The sequence below is a fragment of the Chrysochloris asiatica genome, unplaced genomic scaffold (genome assembly GCF_000296735.1).
Source record: "Chrysochloris asiatica unplaced genomic scaffold, ChrAsi1.0 scaffold00063, whole genome shotgun sequence".
NCBI lineage: Eukaryota > Metazoa > Chordata > Mammalia > Afrosoricida > Chrysochloridae > Chrysochloris > Chrysochloris asiatica.
Genome location: NW_006408581.1, coordinates 12022127 through 12047121, shown reverse-complemented (window position 1 = coordinate 12047121; position 24995 = coordinate 12022127). Strand labels below are relative to the sequence as shown.

Below are 24995 nucleotides of genomic sequence, written 5' to 3'. Positions count from 1 at the left end.
TAGTGGTTACGAATCGGGCTGCGAACCTGAAGGTCAACAGTTCGAAACTACCAGCTCAGCGGGAGAAAGATGAGACTTTCTACTCCCATAAAGATTTACACCCTTGGAAACCTTGTACAGGGTCGCTATGGGTCGGAACCGACTCGACGGCACTTAACAACAACAACAACTATAAATATATCATTGTTTCCATATTATATATATATATTTATTTAGTGACTGGAAACTTTATGAATAGCAGTGGAACAATGTTGGCACCACAGTTTTGAATATTGAACCATGACGAATATTATCAGATATAGTGTTGGAAGATGAATCTCTAAGGTGGGAAGGTACTCAAAACACGACTGTGGAAGGGCTGCCTCCTCAAGGTAGAGTTGACGGTGACGACACGAATAGAATAAAGCCTTCAGAAGCTACATGTGCTGATGGGGCATAATGCAAATTGAAGAGAAACAGCTGTAAACACCCATTAATAATTGGAACATGTAATGTATGAAGTATGAAGTTAGGAGAATTGGAAATTGTCAAAAATAAAATAGAACGCATAAACATCGATAGATAACATAGGCATTAGTGAGCTGATAAGGAATGGTATTGGCCATTTTGAATCTGACAATCACATGGTTTACTAAGCCAGGAATGACAAATTGAAGAGGAACGGCATCACATTTATCATCAAAAAGAACATATCAATATCTGTCTAGAACTATAATGCAGTCTGTTACAAAATAATATCCATACACTTACAAGGAAGATATGTTAATACAACTATTATTCAAATTTATGCACCAACTACTAAAGCCAGTGTTGAGAAATTGAGTAATCTACCAACTTCTCAACCTAAAATTGATCAAGCACATAAGCAAGATATATTGATAATCACTGGTGGTTGGAATGCAAAGACTGGAAACAAACAGGAAGGATTAGTAATAGGGAAAAATGGCCTTGGTAATAGAAACGATGCTGGAGATCACAGGATAAAATTTTGAAAGATCAAAAACTTTTTCCTTATCCCCACCCTGGCCCCCTAGTGTCCCGACCAGGTCGGCCCTACCCAGCCATGATCAAGGCGATCCTCAACTTCAACAACCACAGGAAGCTGCAGCTCTCAAAGTTCTACCAGCCCTACACAACAGCAAACCATCAGGGAGACATTCCATTTGGTATCTAAGAGAGATGAAAATGTCTGTAATTGCCTAGAAGGAGGATTGTTAATAAGAGGATCTGACAACAAACTGATAAATAGACATTTCACATTATATTTTTGTCTTCTGTGTGGATTCTTTAGAAAGTGAACTTAGTATTTTAGATCTTATTCAAGTATTTGTGGAAATATTAAACAAGTGTTTTGAAAATGTCTGTGAACTGGATTTAATTTTCCATGTAGACAAGGTTCACAACATTCTTGCAGAAATGGTGATAGGGAAATGGTTTTAGAGACAAACATGAATGAGATGGTTACACAGATTGCACACAATAAACTGGAGAAATTTGAGGCTGGCTTCACAGGAGCCCCAGCCTGTGTTGTATCAGTTGTAAAGAACATGAATCTTCCTGAGATCCCACGAAATATTAACATTGGTGACATCAACATAAAAGTGCCAAACCTACCCTCTTTTTTTTAAAAAAAAGTAAAGGCTAGTCCCAGGTAAAATTGGGGGGTTGTGGGGGTGGAGGGAGAGTTAACCACATTTACCAGGCAGTTGTTTACCAAAAATCTAGTAGGAGAGTCTTAACTTTTGCTGTTGGATTTAAGTCAAGGTTGTTGATGTTGAATAGGGCTGCGAACTGCAAGGTCATCAGTTCGAAACTACCAGCTGCTCTGTGCGAGAAAGATGAGGCTTTCTGCTCCTGTAAAGATCTACATCCTCGGAAACCCTGTTCAGGGTCGCTATGGGTAGGAACCGACTCCACGGCACTTAACAATCAAGTCAGTATAGAAATTCAGTATGTGAATTTCAATGTTGCTCTTCTTGCTCAGTGATTTTTAAGAAATTGAGTAGCTCCAGTGTGATTTTTTTCTTTTCTTTTCTAAATTGCACCCCTAAGCCCATCTAAGGCATGTTTCTATGTATTGGTTATTACAATATTTTGAACTGTTTGAGATACTTCTTTCATTATGGACAACCCAAAATGTTGGTATTTTGTATGGATCACAAGTAGAGCATTCCTTCATTCCTTCTGCTATTGTCAAAATTGTTATTTAAAGAACCACATATGTATTGCATGAAAACATTATGACCTTTTTCTCTTGTTTTAAATGAACTCCAAGGTAACTGGACTTGTAAAGCACCTTTCTGTTTGCCTGTTATCTACTTTAGCAAAACTGACTACGTCTGTGGAAAGAGATAGTGGGAAAGCTCCATATCATCAACCAAAACAAGGGGCAAGGCCAGGGACAGACTGTGGAACAGACCTTCGGTTACGCATATGCAAGTTCAGGTTAAAGTTGAAGAAAAATTTTTAAAGTCTACAAGATCCCACAAATGAATTTTAATATATCCCACCTGAATTAGAGTTCATCTGAAGAACAGATTTAATATATTAAACACTGAAGTCTGAAGACCAGAAAAGTTGTGGGATGACATTAAGAACATAATATGGGGGGCGGGGGGGGGGGGGGGGAAGGTCATTAAGAAAACATGAAAGAAGGAAAAGACTAAAAAGGATGTCTGGAACTTACTTTCCAGTGTAGAGATGTTAAAGCCAATGGAAGAAATGAGGAGGTAAAAGAGCTGAAAAGAATATTTCAAAGGGCAGCTCAAGAAGACAAAGTCAAATATTACAGTGAAATGTGCAAAGACTTGGAAATAGAAAACCAAAAGGGATGAACACACTCAGCATTCCTCAAATTGAGAAAATGGAATAAAAAAGTAAGGTCTTGAATTGCAATATTGAAGGATTCTATGGGCAATATAAGGAGTTCTGGTAGCTTAGTGGTTACGAATCGGGCTGAGAACCTCAGGGCCAGCAGTTTGAAACTACCAGCTGTTCTGTGGGAGAAAGATGAGGCGTTCTGCTCCCGTAAAGATTTACAGCCTCAAAAACCCTGTACAGGGTCGCTATGAGTCAGAACCTACTCCACAGCACATAACAGCAACAACATGGGCAATATATTGAATGATGTAGAAAGCTTGAAACTCAAATGGCAGGAATACACTGTCACTGTACCAAAAAGAAATGGTTGATGTGCAAGCATTTCAAAAAGTATCATATGATCAAGAGTCAGTGATCCTGCAGGAAGAAGTACAAGGTGCATTGAAGGCATTGGCATAGAACAAGGCTCTGGATATTGATGGGATAAAAATGGAAACCTTTCAACAAACTGATGCAGCACTGGAGGTACTCACTCATCGGTACTCACTCATCTATTCCAAGAATTTTGGAAGACAACTACCTGGGCAACTGACTGCAAGACAGCCATATTTGTGCCTATTCCAAAGAGAGGTGACCCAACAAAAGTGGAAATCATCAGACAATATCATTAATATCCCATGGAAGTAAAATTTTGCTAAAGATAATAAAAAAAAATGGCTGAAACCATATATTGACAGAGAACTTCCAGGGGTTTAAAACAGATTCAGAACAGGACATGGAGTGAGGGATATCATTGCTCTCATCAGATGGATTTTGGTTGAAAGCAAAGAACACCAGAATGATGTTTACCTGTGCTTTACTGACTATGCAGATGCTTTAGATTATATGGATGATGACTAGCTATGGGCAACTATGCGAAGAATGAGTATTCTGGAACACTTAATGTTCATGAGGAACTTGTACATAGACCAAGAGGCAGTTGATTGAACAGAACAAGGGAACATCGAATTATTTAAAATCCAGAAAGGTGTGTGCCAGAGTTGTATTCCTTCGCCATACTTACTCAATCTGTATGCTGAACACATAATCTGGGAAGCAGGATTATATGAACAACAACTTGGCAATAAGACTCATTAAGAATGTATATTATGCAAATGATACAACCTTGTTTACTGAAAGTGAAGAGAACTTAAAATACTGATGAAATCAAAGACCACAGACTTCATTAGGGGTTGCACATCAATGTAAAAAAAAACAAAAATCCTCTCCAATGGACCAATAAACAACATCCATAAAAATGGAGAAACTATTGAAGTTATCAAAGACTTAATTTTGCTCAGAACAACCATCAACACTCATGGAAGCAGCAGTCAAGAAATCAAGCAACATATTGAATTAGGCAAATCTGAAGCACAACCCTTTAAATTGTTGAAGAGGGACAATATCAGTTTGAGGAATAAGGTACACCTGATCCAAATCATGGTGTTTTCAAGAACCTCATGCGCATGTGAAAGTTTAGCAGAGAATAAGGAAGATCATAAAAGAATTGCTGCATTTGAGCGATAGTGTTGCAGGAGAATATTAAAAGTACCATGGACTATTAACAAACCAATCTTTGTTGGAAGAAGTACAGCCAGAATGCTCCTTAGAAGCCAGGATGGCCAGACTTTGCCCCGCATACTTTGGACATATTGTCAGGAGGGACCAGTCACTGGAGAAAGATGTTATGTTTGGTAAGGTGGAGAGTTGGAGAAAAATAGCAGGTCTCCCAACAAGATGTATTGGCACAGTGGCAGCAGCAATGGACTCAAATGTGGGGTTGACACAGGACAAGCAGTTTTTCATTCTGTTGTGCATAGGGTTGCTATGAGTCAGTATCAACTGATGGCTAACAGCAACAACAAAATATAGGATAAATAAAAGCAATTTATCTCATAGTTGGAATACCTAAATAGAAACAAATGCATTGAAAACTCTAATAACAACAAAAAGCTGTAATATAAGCAATTGAATTAACAATGTAAAACAGCAGTAGAAGTGCCAGAGAGATGAAATGGCTTGGAAACTATTATTTTAGCTGTGGAGATTAAGGATTATATTGAATCTTAGAAGTCATTTCTAAATCACAAAATTCAATCCATCTAGAGAGAATAATAATAATAAATAGTAAGGGAGAGGTGGTGGTAAGTTAAAAATTCCTTATTAAGTTAAAAAAAAAAAACAACAACGAATGACCATATATTAAGAATTATGGTTTCAAAACGCACTAACAATATTTAAACATAATCAGTAAATTTTAAAAAATGAGTAAGTCAAAAATTATTATTTCATTAATGTTGTTGTGATTGTTGTTAGGTGCCATTGAGTCAGGTCTGACTTATTATAGTGACCTAGCGTAGTGGTTACGAATCGGGCTGTGAACTGCAAGGTCAGCAGATCGAAACTACCAGCTATTCTACGGAAAAAGATGAGGCTTTCTGCTCCCGTAAAGATTTACAGCCTCAGAAACCCTGTACAGGGTCGCTATGAGTCAGAACCGACTCCACGGCACATAACCACCACCACCATGCACAACAAAAAAGGACATGGTCCTGTGTCATCCTTACAACTATTTTTGTGCTTGAACACATTGCTGCTGCCACTGTGCCAATCTATTTCCCTGGGGAGTGGGGTTCTTCTTTTCCTCTGACCCTCCAAATTATCAAGCATGGTGTACTACTCCAAGAACTAGTCCCTCTTGATAATATGTCTGAAGTGTTACAAATGAAGTCTTGTCATTCTGACTTCTAAGGAGCATTCTAGCTATACTTCTTTTGGCAGGCAATAGCACTTTTAATATTCTTCTCCAACACTATAACTCAAATACTTCAAATCTTCTAGGGTCTTCCTTATTCATTGCCCAACTTTCACATGCATATGAGGCTATTGAAAATACCATGGTTTAGATCAAGCCCACCTTAGTCCTCAATACTTTCAAGAGGTCTTTTGTAGTAGATTTGCCTAATGCAGTACTTTGTTTGATTTCTTAACTGCAGCTTCCAAGAGTGTTGATAGTGGATCCAACAAAATGAAGTATTTGATGCCTTTAATCTTTTCTATATTTGTAGATGTTGTTTATTGGTCCAGTGGTGAGGATATTTGTTTCCTTTACATTGAGGTAAAACCCATACTGAAGGTTATGGTCTTCGATCTTTATCAGTAAACTTTTTAAGTCCTCTTTGCTTTCAGCATGCAAGGTTGTATGGCCTGCATATTGCAGCATGTTAATGAGTCTCCCATCAATCCTGCTGCCACATTCTTCTTCAGATAGTCCAGCTTCTCAGATTATTTGCTCATCATACAGGATGAATAAGTATGGTGACAGACTGAAACCTTGGTTAATATCTTTCCTTAATTGTGCTTATGAGGAGTCTGTACATAAACCAAGAGGCAGTTGTTTGAACAGAACAAAGGGACACTGAATGGTGTAAAAACAGTAAAAGGGTACTACATTAATAGTAAAGTTAAAATAAAACAAATAACAAAATAACCAATTCCAGGGAAGGCATGGAGAGAACAGGACAGTCATATACTGCTAGTGTACAAATAACTGTGAAAAATAGTATGGCACTTCCTAAAAAAGGTAGAAATAGAAATGCAACATGATGCAACCACCCTTATACTTGGTATAGATCCCAGAGAATTAAGAGTTGTAATAGATACATGCACACCCAAATGGATATATGCACAGCCATGTTTATCACAACACTATTCACAATAGCAAAGAAATTAAAACAACAAAAATGCCCCATTGATGAAAGAATGAATAAACAAACTATGGTACATATACACAATAGAATACTTATTAAAGCAACATCAAAAAATAGTCAAGAATCAGTGAAAAACTTGATAACATGAACGAACATGGAGAACATCATGCTGACTTATATTAGTCAGTCACAAAAGGACAAACATTTGTCTCATACCAAAAAGAGGTTTCTTGTATGAGACAAAAAAATTCAAAAAACGGTTTACAAAATAAAAGAAACATTGATGGTTACCAGGGGCTGGAGGGGAAAGAGGGTTAATTTCTGGCTATAAGGTACACATGTGTTAATTTGGGTGCTGTGGAAAGCAATATACAATAAGAGGGACAGTCAGCCAAAATGATGGAGAAGGGGAAGACATGGAAAGAAATGCAAGTGTTAAAGGCAACAGAGGTAAATACTTTTATATTTATAATCCTTCCCCCCAGAATTCTGCACTCTTTTCTTATATTACATCAAAATAGCAGTTTTGACATCCTGGAGGAACACAAATTGTGTTTCTTTTCAATGTTCCTTGAATTTGAGGAAAAGCAAGAAGAATGAAGGGGCAAGATTAAGGTTGTGTGGTAGATGGGGTAAGATTTTCCCACCAAATTCTCATAGGCCAACCCTCAAAGAATGATCAAGTGTATTTTCATGTTGGATAAAAATTCCTTGGCACAACTTTTCTGTCTTATTTCTCAACAATGCAGTTTTCAATTTTTTCAAAACCTTTTTGTAAACACTGTACTGTATTCTTCCAGAAAATCTTTTCAAGATTATCCCTTTAGAATCTCAAGAAATAATCACTCTAATTTGAACTAACCTCTATGCTTTGATTGAAACCAACCCAGCAGATCCCCTCAGAAAATACTCTTTTAATTGGCACTTTGTTTTGAAGGCAGCCTAACGAGACTAAAGACAAACACCAACACTGAGACAATTTGTTTATGGTCACCCACCAACCACAGAGACGTGTTTTGAGATAAACCCTTGAAGTGGAACTCTGGGAATAATGTTTACTGACTTACCCTCACATCTCTCTCTTATTCTGTCCCTCTCTCCTGTTCTCTCTCTCTCTTTCCCTCATACATACACACAAAGTCTGGTAGATGAGAAAATGGAGAATTCTAATATTCTCTTAATTCCTAGTAAAAATCAATCAATATTGTCTAAATATCAGATACATAATTAAATACACTATTTATTAACAACAACAAAATTCTCTTAATACTCTTTGAAATATATTTTCTTATCCATAATTGGAAATAATGTGATATTATAGAATAAGCACTGGATTGCTAACTGTGAGGTCAGCAGTTTAAATCCACCAGCTGCAGCTTGGAAACTTTATACAGGGTCACTACGAGTTGGAACAGACTTCATAGCATTTAATAACAATAACACATGTTTTGAAGAAATATTTTTAAATAATTCAGGGATTCTCTTAATTTATTTCATTTATTTTTTTAAAATTAATAAAACTAAAGGAAAACTATATTCTATTATTGTATATTTTATTATATTGTTGCTAAGTGCCTTCAAGTTGGTTCCGACTGATAACTGCCCTGTATAGGGTTTACGAGACTTCAAATCTTAGCTCCTGGATGGAAGCCGGTGAAGAGTAGTGTCCACCCAAGAGACTTTGGTATGACTGGATGGCACTTAATAACAACAACAACAATGTAGAAAATATATCTTTTTAGATTTTTTTCATATTTTAATATAATAACATGTTTATTTCCATACTACATTGATTATTAAGCCTGTTGATCTCATGACCTAGTTCTACTCTTTATATTGATTGAAAACCCCATTTGTTTAGCTTATGTATCATATTTGCAGCTATTCATCATATTCAAGATTAAAACTTCGAAATAAATATATACACTTAGTAGTCTATTTAGAAATCAAATATATATATAAACATAAAAATACACTTTTAAATAATTATATTTTACAAAAAAAAAAACCAATATTTTATGAGGAGTGATTTTACAATAATACTATAGTTTATAATATACAATAGAAAAATGTTGATATCTCATAGCTGCTTTTGCATTCAATCTGTTGAAATCTGTATGTGTAGATGAAATAAATGAAGAAAATAAACCCTCATACAAATATAGAATTAGAAGAGACGGGGAATAGTCAATCATACCTGATACTATATTAAAACTTGTCAAGTGAGAATTACTTAAAGACTAATTGTACTTTCTTATACTTTGAGTAGCTTATTCAACCATACATCATTTTGTAACACCATGTATGGACCACTGAGAAAAGACTGATGTCATCAAATTATACAGATCTTACAAAATATTGTTCTATTTTATTTTACAGTCTATAAATTAAATCATATTATTTTGACATTATTTTTAGCAATAATGTCTATAAGTATTAGGAAGCCATCAGAATTACAGGGAAGGGCACATATTTCCCATGATTCTAATTTTAACTTTAAAGATACACTTTTATCAATGGCTATAAGTATTGTCAATTACTTTCCTTGAGGTAACAGATTCCCTTTGTTCATTTTTAGAGAAAATGTCTACCAAATACCCAAGTATGAATAACCATAGTTTACCTCTCAGTAATGTTTCTAGGTAAAAATATTGTCCTATGAAAAAGTGGTTAGTTAACACATAACTCAAACAAACCCATATAAGCTTTATTTTGTTGTTGTTGTTGTTGTTGTTGTTGTTGTTTTTAAATAACTAGTGTTTTGGTTTATGGCAGAAGTACTTTATTTATTCAGAATTTAGTTATTCAGAATACTACAAAGTGGTGCACTGTAGAATAGAGCTTTCATAAAATTGACATACACACACATATATATTCAATCTGTATACTGAGCAAATTATTTGAGAAACAGGGTTATATGAAGAAAAACATGGCATCAAGATTGGAGGAAAACTCATTAACAACCTGTGATATGCAGATGATACAACCTTCTTGCTGAAAGCAAAAAGGACTTAGAATACTGATGAATATCAAAGACCACAGCCTTTGGTATGGGTTGCACCTGAATGTAAATAAAATAAAAACCCTCACTATTGGACCAATAAATTACATCATAATAGATGGAGAAAGATTGAAGTTGTCAAAGACTTCATTTTGCTTGGATCCACCATCAGCATTCAAGGAAGCAACAGTCAAGAAATCAAATGATGTGTCAAAATAGGTAAATCTGTTGCACAAGATCACTTTAAATTGTCCAAAAGCAAAGATGTCAGTTTGAGGACTAAGGTATGCCTGACCCAAACCATTGTATCTTCAATAGCCTAGTTGGAATCCTGGTGTGGCGCTGTGGGTTAATGTGCTGGACTGCAAAGTTGGTTTGAACCACAAAGTCAGTGGTTCAATCTCACCAGCTGCTTTTCAGAAACCCTATACAGGGTCACTATGGGTTGGATCCAACTCCATGGCATTTAACAACAACCACAAGAATATACATGTGAAAGTTGGGCAGTTAATAATGAAGACCATAGAAGAATTGATGCATTTAAGTTCTGGCATTGGTGAAGATTATTAAGGGTACCACGAACTGCCAGAAGAACAAACAAATCTGTGCTGGAGGAAGTACAACCGGAATGCTCCTTAAAAACCAGATGGCCAGACTTTGTCTCTCATACTTCAGACATTATTAGGATGGACCAATCCCTGGAGAAGGACATCATCATGCTTGGTAAAGTGGACGAACAATAAAAGACCCCTAATGAGATGTGTTGGCACAGTGGCAGCAGCAATGGGTTCAAGTGTGGCATCAATTGTGAGTATGGCACAGGACCAGGCAATGTTTCCTTCTGTTGTCACTAGAGGTTGGAACTGACTTAATGGCATCTAAGAACAACATATATCTATTTCTGCACCTGTGTCTAGATCTATAGCTATCCAGATAGATAGTTAAGTTTCTTACTCCTTTTGCAAGGATAGTGAGTGAAATATTTTGTGCATGGTGGTGAAGAATACAATGACTATAGATAGTTTTAAGGAGGCACAAACATTACCCACCCTTTCATTAGTGTGAAGTCCACCCAGTGGCACATGGCAAATATACCCTGTGTAAAATTTTGGACACTGCATACTCCCTGGGTTTTAAGAATACCCATGGCCTTGCTGACCAGATTTTGATAAATACTAATATATATTATGTATCCACACATCAAACTATTAGGCACAGGCACATATCTGAAATGACATTCTTAGACATATAATAATGGCTATTTTTCATTTGTAATTTCCTTGTATGTACTAAGATATAGAATTTCAACTCTATATAATGAAGAAATAACATTTTGATAAAGTGAAGTCACACATTCTTAAAAAGAAATAGAAAATATGAGATCTATTACTTTAAAATAACTCTGAATAGAGGAAAAACTACAGATATAATAATAAAAGTAAGATAGCAAAGAAAGATTATGCTAGAAGAGAGAAGACTAAATGGGACAAGAATTTTTTGGAATCTGCCAAAGAGATACCAAATCGAAACAAAATGAATCAGGGATCATTACTGTGTTCTGACTGAGAAGGAACTTGAGACTGATATCAAAACTGACTGTACATTAGTTATCATTTGATACACAGAAACTTGTAGATATTTCTCCTAACACAGTGTAGGTTCAGTTATTTTAAACAAATGCTTTTTCTTCACGAAGATTCTGGCAAAGAACTCTAAATGTCAAATCCTAGGGTTTAGACTGAGCAAAATCAGCTAAGGGATGCCACCTCACAGAATCTCCACTTTTCTCCTCTTTCTCAACTCTGCACACACACTCAGACACACAAGCCTTCAGAGTCGTGTTTGAAGCAGCTATTTATTTTGACATAACATATAAGAGTGAGCACTAGATTTAGTTTTTGCAATAATAAAATCATGTTACTAGCTGGCAATAAATTAAAGAGAAAAGTAACAGTGTATACTTTATTTATAACAATACCCTAAAATGTGCCACTTTAAATTAGTTTGAATTTTCCCTAACATGTAAATACACGCAACTTAAAAACAGTAGAGTATTTTGACATTTTATTTGAACAACAGCATTTTGCAGAGTACTTAAAATGTTCATGTTTTCTAGTGTCATCCTTTTAGCAACAAAGATTAAAATTTGAAGCCAACATTTTTCATCTGTGAAGTACTGGATCCAATTACTCCCAGCAACTAAAAGCAGAGTTTATTTTAATAGGATTTGCAGTAAAACAAGGCATATAAAAATCAGATGCATAGGCAAAGACTTTTTCATCTTTAATCATTAAGCTACCAGTACAAATTGAGCCCTGAAGTTATTTCATTCCCAAAGGAGATCAGAGATTTAAAGAATTCAGGGGGATTAAATATTTGTGTTTGAGTGAACATGCTAAATGATTTTGTGCTATCATTAAAATAGTATTTTCAATAGTTTGATTTAGATGCATGTAACATATTTTTTCTTGTTTCCTAAATGATACCTTGTGACTTTTCTAGTCAGACAGGTTTAAGACAAATCTTTTTTTTTTTTTTTTTTTTTAAACTGGGACATCCTTCTTTGATAGACATCTCTGAGACTCTAATTATCCAATTTACCTTTGGTTTTGTATTTTTTGTTTCAAGGAAGAAAAATCAAGAAGAGTGGGAGAAAAAAAGAGCCCATTAGGTCAGGGCTAATGTGATAAATATTGTTGTTGTTGTTAAGTGCCATCGAGTTAATTATAACTTATAAGAACCCTGTATTGGCTTTCTGAGAAGCAACTGGTGAACTTGAATCACTGACCCTGTGTGGTTCAAACTGACTTTGCAGAGTAGCATATAACCCACAGCAGCATACCAAGACTCCTGGATGATTATATAGGATTCTAAGGATCCCCGGTAGTATGATGAGTTATATGTTGGGCTGCTAACCACAAGAGCAGCAGTTCAATCACCAAGCACTACATGGGAGAAAGATGAGGCTTTCTGCTCCCATAAAATTTACAGCTTCAGAAACCCTATAGTCGGTTACATGAATCAGAATTGAGTCCATGGCACACCACCACCATCACCACCATAAAGGATTCTAAATGTCAACTTCTACAAAGTTTCACAATTTGTTAAGATAAAATATTAATAAGCAAAAGCTTTTATACTTTTGAATATATAATTATTTACACTTTTTTTCCCCAATACAAGATGTTGTTATTGTTGTTAGGTGCCATCGAGTCAGTGCCAACTCATAGTGAACCTGTGCACAGCAGAGGGAAACACTGCCCGGTCCTGAGCCCACCTCAAAATTGTTGTCATGCTTGACCTCATTAATGCTGCCACTTTCCCAATCCATCTCACTGACGGTCTTCCTTTTTTTATCTGACCCTCCACCTTACCAAACATGATATCCTTCTCCAGTGACTGGTCCCTGCTGACAATATGTCTAAAGTATGAGAGATGAAGTTTGGCCATCCTGGTCTCCAAGGAACACAGATCTGTTATTCCTATGGGCAGCCAACGGCACTTTCAATATTTTCCTCCAACACCATAACTCAAAGGCATCAGTTCTTCTATGGTCTTCCTTATTCAGTGTCCAGCTTTCACATGCATACTTGTTGTTGTTGTTGTTGTTGTCAGGTGCCATCGAGTCGGGACCGACTCATAGCGACCCTATGCACAGCAGAACGAAACAATGTTCGATCCTGAGCCAACCTCACCACCGCTGCCACACCTGAGTCCATCAATGATGCCACCTGGCTGATCCATCTCGTTGGGGGTCTTCCTCTTTTTCTCTGACCTTCCACCCTACCCAGCATGACATCCTTCTCCAGCGATTGTTTCCTCCGGACAATATGTCCAAAGTAGGAGAGACGAAGTTTAGCCATCCTGGCCTCTAAGGAGCACTCTGGCTGCACTTCTTCCAAAACAGACTAGGATATTGAAAACACCATGCATTGGGTCAGGTGCACCTTAGTCCTTAAGCTGACATCTTTGCTCTTCAACAATTTAAAAAGATCTTGTGCAGCAGATTTGCCTAAAGCAATAATACATCGCTTGATTTCTTGACTGCTGCTTCCATGAGTGTTGATGGTTGATCCAATAAGAATGAAGTCTTTGACAACTTCAATCTTTTCTCCATTGATAATAATGTTGTTTATTGGTCCAGTGGTGAGGAATTTTGTTTTCTTTACATTGAGAAGCAAGTCATAATGAAGGTTGTGCTCTTTGGCCTTCATCAGTAAATATTTTAAGTCCTCTTCACTTTCAACAAGCAAGGTTGTAGCATATGCATTTCACAGGTTGTGAGTCTTCCTCCAAACCTGTTGCCACATTTATCTTCATATAAGCCAGCTTCTCAGATGATTTGCTCAGCATACAGGTTGAATAAGTATGGTGAAAGAATAGAACCTTGTCACACACCTTTCTTAATTTTAAGCCATTCAGTGTTCCCATGTTCTGTTCCAACAACTGCTTCTTGTTCCATGTACAAATTCCTTGTCGAGGTCCTATGTCAGGTTCTAGCCTCGGCAAGGAAGTGTGGGTGTCACGAAGAAGGGAGATCTGGTGGTGAAAGGGATAGAGACAGAGAGAGATGAAATATATACAAAAAAGACAGACACACAGATAAGATGCAAGCTGGCAGGTAGACAGATCTGCAAACATATTTGCTTAGCATTGCCCGGCATTGCCCAGCATTGCATGCAGAATTCACTCTACCTCAGCCTTTTATTCTCTTTTTTAGGGAGGGATTTACTACAAAGGAAGGATGTAATTCACAAAGGGAGGATGTCACAAAGGGAGGATGTGATTAAGACAGGATACAGAACTGAAATGTGATTAATCATTCAAAACAGGACATAATGATTCACAGGAACAACTTTTAAGATATTTTCATAGTTTTTTCTTAACAATCTAACATTTTTATTTTTATAGAAAAAAGGTTCAATCAAGCTGTTATATATTAAGTTTTAGGCTTAAATGATCTAGAGCAGTGACTTGCGGTTTCTTAAGGATACATAACATAAAGAAAGGAGCCAAGCTGTCTCTGTACACTTTGCAAACTTTTGTTTGTGAGCAAGATCTCAGGCACCGGGATTCATTTATCTATACCTAAAGTGCTACATTGTTCTTAATTATCACATTCCTATATAGTTTTAGGAGGAAGGAGAGCATCTGGGTTAAACTGATTATATTCAGAGGTGGTTCAATGGGGCTGCCACTAATCAACCCAGGGTCTGCGTATGCTGTCCCCAGCAATTCCTCATGAGCACAATTAAGTGTTCATAATGAGATGGATTTACACAATGACTACAACAATAGGTTTAAATTGAGGAAACCTACAACAATAGTTTAAACACACATACAATTGTGTATATGATGAAGATCTGGGCAGTGTTTTATTCTGTTGTACATAATGTTGCTAGGAGTCAGAAACAATTCAGGGGCACCTACCAACAAAAGCATGCTAAAGACATGTTACTCTTTTTTCCGGAAATTATAAAATTTAGGGGAAAGGCAAGTATTGTAGGAAATTAAGTTAAGTTAAATTAAGTTACTTACCTAAAATGTTGAAAAATGTTCTTGACAGAAAATATAGAGCCAACTGTTGTTGTTAAGTGCCGTCGAGTCAGTTTCGACCCATAGCGACCCTGAACAGGGTTTCCGAGGCTGTAAATCTTTACGTGAGCAGAACGCCTCATCTTTCTCCCGCGGAGCAGCTGGTAGTTTCAAACTGCTGACCTTGCAGTTCACAGCCCGATTCGTAACTAGTTCTAGTTAAAAATAACCATGTGCTGAGCTCTGAGGTAGGTGCATTCTACTTTTATTTCACTTAGTTTTTATAGTTCAATATATGAGATAGTCATCAGTTATTGTGTTCTTTTGAAACAGAAATCAAGTAAAATTGGTTTAAATATTAAAGAAATTTAATATCTCAGAATAATTGGATTTTAGAGATAAAACAAGTTTTGGTACAGTTATGTTTTAGGCTGATTTATGTCATCAAAAATTCAGGGACTTTCTAATTTTTGTTATTCTTGTGAACTCTAGTTCTTGATTCCATTTATTTCTCTTCATAGTACCAGTGAAAACTGAAGGCATATGGTTGCTGTTTTAATTCCACTTAAAATGTGTCTTAGTTACCTAGTGTTGCTATAATAGAAATACCAATATTGGGTGGCTTTAGCAAATGAAATATATTTTCTCTAGTCTTAAAAGGCTAGAAGTCTGAAATCAGCATGCTAGCTCTAGGGACAGGCTTTCTCTCTCTGTGGCCTCTGTGAATGTTTCTTCTGGCTTTTGTTTTGAGCAATCTTCGTGTGGCTTGGTATCTCTCTTCCCCCATCTCTGCTTCTTTCACTTACTTGCTTAATCTCCTTTATATCCCCAAAAGATTAACTCAGTATACACCCTCATACACTAATTCTGCCACAACAATATAACAAGGAGTCCTGGTGTGGTGCTGTTGGTTAATCCACTAGACTGCAAAGTCGACTTTAACTGGGAGGTCTGCAATTCAAACTCACCAGCTGCTCCTCAGAAACCCTACACAGGGCTGCTATGGGTTGGAACTTGACTTGACGGCACTTAACAACAACAACAACTATTCCCAAATGAGATTATAATGATAGGCATAGAAGTTAGAATTCACAAAACACTGGGGAACATAATTATATCAATAACAGAGGGGAAAGAAAAATCTCAAGTGTACAGTATATATTTCTCTTCTGCATGATTTGGTCTGCTTAAGTCACACACTTACTCATGGATAAATGGAAGTCTAGAGCAATGCCATCCACTACTCGTCTGTCAGTCTGTTGTACTGTGTTAGCTTGTGAATTGCTGTGATTCTGGAAGCCATGCCACCGGTATTTTAAATACCAGCAGGGTCACCCATGGTGGACAGGTTTCAGATGAGCTTCTAGACGAAGACAGACAAGGAAGAAGAAGTGACAAACTACTTCCAGATATTTAAGCCTGAACACCTTATGAATAGCAGAGAAACACAGTCAGATATAGTGCCAGAAAATGAGTCTTTCAGGTTGGAAGGCACTCAAAATGCGACTGGGGAAGAGCTGCTTCCTCAAAGTAGTGTTGACTGTGATGACGTGAATGGAGTAAAGCCCATGAGAGTAAAACCCCTGAGACTTTAATTTGCTGATGGGACACAACTCAGAATGAAGAGAAAAAGCTGCAAACATTCATTAATGAGCAAAACATGATTTGTACAAAGTATGAATCTAGGGAAATTGGAAATTGTCAAAAATGTAATGGAATGCATAAACATAGATATCCTGGGCATTAGTGAGCTGAAATGGACTGGTATTGGCAGTAACAACCACATGGTTTACTATGCCGGGAATGACAAACTGAACAGGAATGGTGTTGCATTCATTGTCAAAAAGAACACATCCAGATCAGTCATGAGGTGCAACCAAAGCTGTCTGTGATAGGATAATATCCATTCAGCTACAGGGAAGCCCAGTTAATACCACTGTTATTCAAATTTATGCACCAACCCCTAAAGCCAGAGAGGATGAAACAGAAGAATTCTACCAACTTCTTCAATCTGAAATTGATCAAAGATGCAATCAAGATGCATTGATCATCACTGATGATTGGAATGCAAAGGTTGGGAGCAAAGAGAAAGGATCAGTAGTTTGAAAATATGGTCTTGGTGATAGAAATGATACTGGAGATTACATGATAGAATTCTTCTGAAAAACCAATGATTTGTTCATTTCAAATACTTTCTTTAGACAACAAAAGGGATGCTTATGCACATGGACCTCAGCAGATGGAACACACAGAAATCAAATTGACTACATCTGCAGAAAGAGATGAAGGAAAAGCTTTATATCACCAGTCAAAAGAAGGCCAGGGGCAGATTGTGGAACAGACCATCGATTACTCATATGCAAATTTGAACTGAAGCTGAAGAAAATTAGAAAAAAGTCCAGGAGAGGCAAAATATGACCTCGAATACATCCCACCTAAATTTAGAGATCACCTGAAGAACAGATTTGATACATTAAACACTAAAGACCGAAGACCAGAAGAGTTGTTAGATGACATCAAGAACATCATACAGGGAGAAAGCAAAAAAGTCATTAAGAAGATAAGGAAGGAAAAGATAAAAATGGATGTCAGAGCAGACACTAATATCTGCTCTCAAGTGTAGAGATGCTAAAGCAAATGGAAGAAATAAGCAGGTACAAGAACTGAACAGAAAATGTCAAAGGTCAGCTTGAGAAGACAAAGTCAAATATTACAACAAAATGTACAAAGATCTGGAGTTAGAAAACCAAAAAGGAAGAACATGCTCAGCATTTCTCAAGCTGGGGGAACTGAAGAAAAAACTGAAGCCTCAACTTTTGTTATTGAAAGATTCTCTGGGCAAATTATTGAATGATGTTGAAAGCATCAAAAGAAGATGGAAGGAACACACAGAGTCACATGATTTATTTTCAACTGTTTCAAGAGGTAGCATATGATTAAGAGCCAATGACATTGAAAGAAGATGTCCAAGGTGCATTGAAATAATTGGGAAAGAACAAAGCACCAGGAAATGATGGAATAAAAATTGAAATATTTTTAAAAAGTGAGGTGGCACAGGAGGCACTCAATCATCTATGCCAAGAAATTTGGAAGGCAACTATCTGGCCAACTGATTGGAAGAGATCTGTATTTGTGCCCATTCCAAAGAGGCATGACCCAATGGAATACGGAAATCATCAAACTATATCTTTCATATCCCATGAGAGTAAAGTTTAACTAAAGGTAATACAGAAATGGCTGCAAGCATACATTGACAGAGAACGTCCAGAGGTTCAAGCTGGATTCAGAAGAGGACATGGAACAAGGGATATCATTGCTGATATCCGATGGATCTTGGCTGAAAGCAGAGAATACCAGAAAGATGTTTACCTTGCTTTATTGACTATGCAAAGGCGCTGCATCCGACAACGGCTGTACTCCGCGACCTGTGTGGAGAGATTAAACTTGAGTAGGAGCAACGAGAGATTAGAAAACAAAGGAAGACACAAGACACAAAATGCAAATATTAAAGTTGGGGCCAAGTGGGACACAGCAATCAGATGGAGATACTGTAACACAGACTTAGTGCCCTGAGTTTATTATATACACATATCAAAAGAAAGTGCTGGGGGTAGGGAAAAGAATACAAAAACATCTGGTGTTATTGATGCAATCAGTAAATCAGAGACTTTATCAGAAGAATGTAATTTATGGTTGCTAAGGAGACAGAGATAGGGCAGCAAGATGTTTTTGCAGACTTGAAATGAAGGTCATACAAGGAAAATCCTTGCAATTTCCCTGTCCCCTGAGGCAACCCTGAAAGTTCCTCAGGGAGCAGCTTGACCTGGGAGCAGCCCAATTTTCTGGACCACAACTGTTCAGTTGCAATCCTTTGATTAAACTACCCCCAAGCTTGAGATCTTCAGCTCAAATCGCTCCCCCAAAAAATTGTGGGATCATGACAAACTATGGACAACATGTGAAGTATGAGTATTCCGGAACACTTAATTGTGCTCATGAGGAATCTGTACCTCGACCAAGATGCAGTTGTTTGAACAGAACATGGGAACACTGAATGGTTTAAAATTAAGAAAAGTGTGCGACAGGGTTGTATTCTTTCACCATACTTAGTCAACCTGTATGCCAAGCAAATAATCTGAGAAGGTGGGTTACATGAAGAAAAAATGTGGCAACAGGATTGGAGGAAGACTCATTAACAACGGTGATACACAGATGATAGAACTGGGCTTTGCTGAAAGTGAAGAGGGCTTAAAATATTTACTGATGAAGATCAAAGAGCACAGCCTTCAGTATGGCTTGTATCTCAATGTAAAGAAAACACAAATTCTCAGCACTGGACCAATAAACAACATCCTTATCAATAGAGGAAAGATTGAAGTTGTCAAGGACTTCATTCTTCTTAGATCAACTATCAACACTCATGGATGTAGCAGTCAAGAAATCAAACAACGTATTGCATTAGGCAAATCTGCTGCACAAGACCTTTTTAAAGTGTTGAAGAGCAAAGATGTCAGTTTAAGGACTAATGTATGCCTGACCCAAGCCATGGTATTTTCAATAACTTCATATGCATACAAAAGCTAGACAGTGAATAAGGAAGACCATGGAAGAATTGATGCTTTTGAGTTATGGTGATGCAGGATAATATTGAAAGTGCCATGGGCTGCCAAAAGAACAAATAGATCTGTGTTGGAAGAAGTGCAGCCAGAGTGTTCCTTGGAGGCCAGTATGGCCAAACTTCATCTCTCATATAGTCATACTTCATACACTCATACTTCAGACATATTGTCAGGATAGACCAGTCGCTGGAGAAGGATATCATGTTTGTTAAAGTGGAGGTTCAGAAAAAAGAGGAAGACCCCCAGCGAGATGGATTGGTAACGTGGCAGCATTAATGGGCTCAAGCGTGGCAACAATTGTTAGGTTGGGCCATTACTGGGCAGTTTTTTGTTCTGTTGTGCATTGGGTAACAATGAGTTGGTATCGACTCGATGGCACCTAACAACAACACAAGAGCAATGCCGTAGATTGGCTTTTATTGACTAGAATTCACTCTAGCAACTGGAGGTTGACAGTTCAATCCCAACAAACACTCTTCAGAAATCCTATACAGGGTTACTATGAGTGGGACTCAACTAGACAGCATTTAGCAACAGCAGCAACAACAAAACATTTATTTCTCTCATTACCGTGTTGTTGTTTTTGTGAAGTGCCATTGGTTTCGACTTACAGTGACCCTGTGTAAGCTTTCTGAGGAGCAGCTGGATTGTGTGAACTGCTGACCTTATGGTTCACAGTTCGGTGCTAGCCACACCAGGAGTCCCTAATTACTTTGTTGTTGTTGTTGTTAAGTGTGCCGTTGAGTCAGTTTCAACCCATAGCGACCCTGAACAGGGTTTCCAAGGTTGTAAATCTTTACGGGAGCAGATCGCCTCATCTTTTTCCCGTGGAGCAGCTGGTAGTTTCAAACTGCTGACCTTGCGGTTCGCAGCCTGATTCGTAACCACTACGCTACCAGAGCTCCTTACTTTAAGGTTAGTTAAATTGTTATATATTTACTGGCTACTTGTATTCCTCTTTTATTATTATTATTCACTTTTTTTTCCCCCTTAATAGCTTGCCTGACTTTTCTTAGACATTTTTATGAGATCTTTATTTAGTCTATGTCTTAGTCTGGAGGAGCAAAGCCAGTGCAACATACTATAAACATATATATATATATATATATATAATGAAATTCACTTTAAGGGAATATCTCACACAGTCGTGGAGATTGGCAAGTCTCAAACCTGTGAGTCAGACAGGAGGCTGAAGAATTCTGCTGACTCACAGAGTTGCAGGGGTTAGCTAATACAAATTCTCAGGTCAGGCTATAGGCCACAATCTTCTGCGGGTGTGTGTCTCAAGCAATAAGAGTCCAGTGGCAAGAAAGAGAGCATGTGCTTTGGTAGAACATCTATTTACATACTAGAGGCCGGCCACTCTCTTAAAGATGAAAACTCCCCTTTTGACTGATTTTTGCTGCTCACATGAGATCATGACTATGGAAGAGGATATATCAAACCATGGAAAATCATAGCTTAGTCAAATTGATACATAGCATTAACCATGATTACTCATTCTTTTATAAATATTATTGTGTATTTTGTGGTTCTCTTTTTTTTCTTTGCTTGTGGTCATGTTTATCATAGAGATTTTTAAGTTTAATATATCAAAATTTACTAATGTATTCATTAATTTGTCTATACATAGATCTGGTGGACAAAGCAATCTGCCATGGGCCCTATTTACTCCTGCAGGTTTTTAATGTTTATGCCATAAATGGAAGTCCTTGATTATTCTTCACGTGAGTCATTTCTCATGGTCATTTTTATAGCAAGCCACTTTGAAAGATGAGGTAGCTTTTGCCTTTCGACAGAATGCAGGCATGCTTACAACTTGTTATGGATATAATTTTGTCCCTCAAAATAATGGCTATAAATCCTAACTCCTATAACATTTGGGTATAGGAGTTTCTTTGTGTTGTTAATGAGACTGTATAACTGTTGTTGTTGTTCAGTACCTTTGAATCGGTAACCCATAGCAACCCTGTATAGGGATTCCAAGGAGTGACTGGTGAGCTTGAACCACCGAACTTGCCATTCAAACTGACTTTGCAGTCCAGTGCATTAGCCCTCAGAGCCATGCTATGGGTCTGAACTGACTTGATGTCACTTATCAACAACAACGTATTATTTCGAAACTGTTTCTATCTTACTGAAATGTGGTGTGAGTCAGTGTTAACGAGTCCAAGTGTCATAGTTACTCTTCAAATAGCAGGATTTATGAAGGGGGAAGTTAGAAAACTCTGCATTACAAGCCTGGAATCATCATGGATCCAGATGTAATATGAAGCAAAACAGACTATAAAATATTCAGTTTTGTTATTTGGAAAATTAATTCATTCTTCTGCATATGAGTGTGTTGTTAATTGTTCTCAAGTCAGCCCCCAACTCATGCAAACCATGCACAATGGGGAAAATGTTGCTTAGTCCTGCACCATCCTCATGGTCCCTGTGAATTAGAGCATTGGAATGTATATGGCTTTCACAGGCTGGCTTTCAGAAGCAGATCACCAGGCCTTTCCTTCTAGTCTGTCTTAGTCTGGAAGCTACTCAGAAACCTTTTCAGACAGGCTGCAATTTTCTGGGATTTTAGCCAGGCTCTCCTCGGAGGGAAGTGAGAACTCTGCTACCAAACCATCATTGGCTTCTGAATGTGGCTATGCTGTTGGCTGTTGTTGTTGGTAAGTGCCACCAAATTGATTCTGAATCATGAAGAATATGCATAGGAGTAACTGGTTGGTTTGAACTGCCCATCTTGTGGTTTGCAGTCCAGTGCTTATCCTATAGCACAACCAATGAGTACTATGTGTGAACAAACAGGTATTGTAACCATCGAGAAACTGCATAGTTAGCACTTTCCTGACAGTTTTGTTCTAATGCATATAATACAGCCGTGAATAGGACACCAGAACACATATACACTCAACCATATTTACTTAGGCAACTATGGGAATGTCTGAAAAATGTAATGTGTTTTAGGGGTTGTTGTTGTTGTTATGTGCCGTGGAGTTGGTTCTGATTCATAGCGACCCTGTATAGGGTTTCCGAGGCTGTAAATCTTTATGGGAGCAGAAAGCCTCATCTTTCTCCTGCGGATCAGCTGGTAGTTTCAAACTGATGACCCTGAGGTTAACAGCCTGATTCGTAACCACTATGTTACCAGAGCTCCTTTATTTAGGGGTAGGATTCAATAATTATAATTTTTCAGCATTCTACATGAAAGAAGATCCACGATCACTATATAGGAGAGTTTAAACACAAAATATTTTCTGCAACGTTTAGAATTGTCCAGCAATGTAAGGAATTGCTTCCCCTTTTTTAAGTTTTACAATGCTGAAAATGGGACTTATATATTAAACAGGAGATTGAATAAAATGTTTTCAAGACATTTAACAATGAAACATTATAATGCCATGTTGACTGATTTTTTCTCATTAAGAGAGTAACATTCAAGGCACAAATTTTGTGTAACTTTGTACACAGTGGTAGGTACAGCTGGAACCACATATCCATACTAAAAACTAGTTCCACAAAAATAGAAATTACCAGGATAAATGATTTTATTGAAATTGGATATTCTAGTTAGTGGAAAAAGCTGGTGACCATTGAAGGAATAGAATTCAAACAATGGAAAGTTATTGAATGCAAATTCTTCCTTTAACTAAAAAACAAACACTCATTGAGTCAATTCCCACTCATAGCAACCCTGTACAAGGTATCTGAGGCTGTTCAACTTTATAGGAGCAGAAAGACTTTCTTTTCTTCAGTTGAGCTGCTTCTAGTTTTTAAAAAAAATTGCCAACTTTGAGCTTAGCAGGTCCAGTGTTTACTCTGCGGTGCCTCCATGACTCCTTTTTAATGAAATGAAAACATATATTAACATACCTATTTTAATAAGAATATTGAGCTATTAAAGTTTTCTTAACAGCCTTTTGGGGGACTTTGTTTTTGACTGAGTGATGTTTCTCAGAAACAATGGCCAAGTTCAGCATACACTATAATGTTTTCCATATAGTCATCAGGGAAAGTTCAAGAATAATTCCTGGAGTTTGCTTCAATAGTGTTTGAATCCTGAATAGTTTTATTCACCATAAGTTATGTACATATTTATTCTTTACAATGTTTCATACATTATTTAATATTTAAACCACTTGCCATCTTTGGGAATTTAGCTTGACATTTCATTCCGCATCAACCAGAACCTTTGTTTCTAATTACATTTTTCTAAATTCCTGCTTGTTCTGTTTTCTACTTTCCTCAAAATTATTTCTGAAATTTAATTGACATCTTAATGAATACATATTTTTATATCCTTTGAAAGTAAGCCAATTATAGAAGCTTTCCTTAAAGGTTGAAGCCCCCAAAATGATTATAATTCAAAAAGTTTGAGGGAATAATAGTAATTTTCTCATAAAATAATACTGTTTAGAAATAGAATTTAGTCATTTGACTTTCTTTTTAAGAGAGAAATGCTTTGTAAGTTGTTGCTAAAATATTGTTGCTTTTGAAAAGGAAAAACATTGGGAAAAAATCTTAAAGTATTTCTGCAGAGATACATGTTCAAAGCATAAAAATTTTTTTAAATAATTAATTTATATGATATATATAAGAATTAAAAGTCCTTATAAGTAACAGTAATTTATAAACATGATTAAAATCATATTTCCAGAATACTCTGAGAAAGACACTATCTGAAATTATCTTTCATCAGCTGATACTTCATATTTGTCTTTTATGCCTAATGGTGATATAGTGCAAAAGGCATATTGTTTCTTATAACAATTATGCTCAGAAAGAATAGTCCTTAATAATCAACATAAATGTTAGTTAGGCATATTGCTTGCATATATTATTGTTGTTGTTGTTATGTGCCGTGGAGTTGGTTCCAACTCATACCGACCCTGTGCAGGTTTTCCAAGGCTGTAAATCTTTACAGGAGCAGAAAGCCTCATCTTTCTCCCGCGGATTATTACTTTCTGTCGGGGACCCGCCTCGACATTGGGGTTCAGTTCACGAGGAGAGGATACCTGACGGCGATTCATATATACACAAAAGGAGACAAAGAGAGAGACAAAGAGGCACCCCAAAGCCAGGGTGGATACATCACTGATAGGCAGGCTTGGGACTACAGGCATCGTGGCCTCTGCAGGCAGCAACTCACTGCCCTGCAATCTTTACTGCATGCCTTCCAACTCGTAATGCCCTGATCTTTACTCCATGCCTGCCAACCAGTAATGCACTGATCTTTACTCCATGCCTCCCAACCAGTAATGCACTGATCTTTAC

The 24995-nt window shown here is 37.1% G+C and overlaps 1 pseudogene; it reads left to right on the top strand.

Annotated features, from left to right (window-relative positions):
• Positions 1-1063: 1063 nt before the first annotated feature.
• LOC102813822 lies at positions 1064-1628 on the top strand (annotated as a pseudogene).
• Positions 1629-24995: the final 23367 nt, after the last annotated feature.